This window comes from Eumetopias jubatus, unplaced genomic scaffold (assembly GCF_037043125.1).
Source record: "Eumetopias jubatus isolate StellerSeaLion01/CBP00866 unplaced genomic scaffold, mEumJub1_p1.0 scaffold_9, whole genome shotgun sequence".
NCBI classification, from domain to species: Eukaryota; Metazoa; Chordata; class Mammalia; order Carnivora; family Otariidae; genus Eumetopias; species Eumetopias jubatus.
Window position 1 is genome coordinate 130,891,484 of NW_028274815.1, and position 2,499 is coordinate 130,893,982.

The 2,499-nt window shown below is 42.2% G+C and overlaps 1 pseudogene; it reads right to left on the reverse strand.

The window, feature by feature from the left end:
- Positions 1 to 1,056: 1,056 nt before the first annotated feature.
- LOC114225520 (small ribosomal subunit protein uS2B pseudogene) lies at positions 1,057 to 1,819 on the reverse strand (annotated as a pseudogene).
- Between the last annotated feature and the right edge of the window lie 680 nt (positions 1,820 to 2,499).

The window sequence follows — 2,499 nt, forward strand, 5'->3', positions numbered from 1 at the left end:
CCATCAAATTGTATTATAATACTTCACATATCATGTAGAAACCTTGTCACAAAATGCTCCCAAAATACTTCTGTGCTATATCTGTCATAAATTTTACTATGACTTATGTTATAATCCCTGAAATGCTTTATTTTTCTTTAAGCAAAAAAACCACAAAAAACAAAACAAAAACAAACAAACAAAAAAACTCAATTGTAGAACAGTTTTAGGCTTACAGAAAAATTGTGAAGATTGTATTGAGGGTCCCCACACCCCACAGTGTGTTTCCCTTACTATTAACCTCTTACATTCGCAAGGTACATTTATTTCAATTAATGAACCAGTACAGATTCATTATTATTAACTAACACACATACTTTCCTGATATTTCTTTAGTTTCCACCTAATGTCCTTTTTCTTTTTTTTTTTGTTTGTATTATTTTTATTAAGGTATAATTAGCATCCAGTGAAATCCACAGGTCTTAAATCATGAGTTTATGTGTTTACAAATACATATACCCATGTAACCCACTCCCCTATCAAAAGATGTAATATTTCAATCACCATAGAAAGTTCCTTCCTGTCTCACTCTGTTAACTCTGCCTTTCTAGAGGCGAGCAATGTTCTGAGTTCTTTCACCATGTATTAGCTTCCTCTTCTAGTTTCATATAAGTGGAAGCATGCACTATGTACTCTTTGGCTTCTTCAGCATAGTCCTAATGTCCTTCTTCTGTGTTTGGATCCCATCCAGGCCACCACATGACATTTAGTTGTCCTAAACTTAGGCTTCTCTTGCCTGGGACAGATTTGCAGACTGTCCTGTGTTTTTCACCATAACAGTTTTGAGGATTATTGGTCAGGTATTTTGTAGAAGGTCCTCAATTGGGATTTGTCTGATGTTACATATTTGTGGGAGGAAGACCACAGAGGTAAAGCCGGTCTCATTCCATCACATCAAGGGGACATCCTATCAACACAACTTATCACTGCTGATGTTAACTTTGATCCCCTGGCTCATGTTATATTTGTTAAATTTCTCCACTATAAAAAAATTTCCCTCTCTTTCTACTCTGTACATCAATAGTTATTATTATTTCTAGAAACTTTATTTTCTGCCAACCTTATTTCCATTTTCCGTTTAAGCTTTTCTGGAAGAATAGCTTCAGACTGCTCAGAGGTCATTCCTGCCTATTTGGTGGCCTGAACAGTGGGAGCTGCAGGTCAGTCTTCAGTGGTGGGCTGAGCCCTGTGGTCCTCACCAAGGAACCACTGAACGGGCACAGAGGGCACCTACATGCCCTCAGACCGGCCTGTGACTTTGGGTTGAGCAGCAGTGAACTCAGGAGCTGGATCATCCAAATTCCTCCTGGGTCACAGCCTTTCCAGCAGCTGCCTGCCTGTTCTTCCTTCTCAGTCTCTTCGGATCTCTGCAGAAGCAGAGATCAGACGTGGCCTCCCATGGGTGTTCACAGAAGATGGTGCCATGAATGTGCAGGACTTCCTGGGCCAGCACCCACCACATCAGACCCACAGAATGAGCTTTCTCTCTGTTGCATGGGATGGCAATGTCCATACAACATGGAGGAGCATCTGTGTTATACAGAGCAATTATAGGAAGGTTAACAAGATAAGCTTCTGGGGGAGGCTGGAGGTCAGCCCTGGGATCAAGAAACACCAAAAGTCTTGGCTCCCAGAAGGCTGCCTGGGTCTGGTTAGCGAAGGTTCCGGGAGGGAGGCGGCCAGCAAGAGGCCTGGCTCCAGCGGTAGCCGCACACTCCAGCACAGCTGACACACTGGCCCTTCCATGCAAGGCCACTTCTTTATTCAGCTCGTGGCCCATTAAACAGAGCCTCCTGCCACAGAGGAATGCTGGGCTGTGTCAGGCTTATGAAGAGAAGGTATAATGTGCACAAAGTCAGACTGTATTTTATTGGCCATTTAAGGGATATTTTTGAGGGACATTTTTAGACTATATGCATTTTTTACTTTCCATACTGGCTTCAAAATCAAATCTCCACTTCATATGCAACTTTGTAAATTGTACTGCTATAATTTATGGATATTAAAATAACTCAAAGGCACAGAACATTTCCTTTCTTCTATTCTATACTGACATTTACCCAGACATATTAACCAATGAGAATTATTTCCTCTCAGTCTCTGCTCCTGGAAAACAAATGTTTATTTTTTTATTATTTTTTTAAAAGATTTTATTTATTGGGTGCCTGGGTGGCTCAGTTGGTTCAGCGACTGCCTTCGGCTCAGGTCATGATCCTGGAGTCCCGGGATCGAGTCCCGCATCGGGCTCCCTGCTCGGCAGGGAGTCTGCTTCTCCCTCTGACCCTCTTCCCTCTCATGCTGTTTCTCTCTCTCTCTCTCTCAAATAAATAAATAAAATCTTTCAAAAAAAAAAGATTTTATGTATTTATTTGACACAGAGAGAGAGACAGCAAGAGCAGGAACACAAGCAGGGGGAGTGGGAGAGGGAGAAGCAGGCTTCCCGCCGAGCAGGGAGCCCGA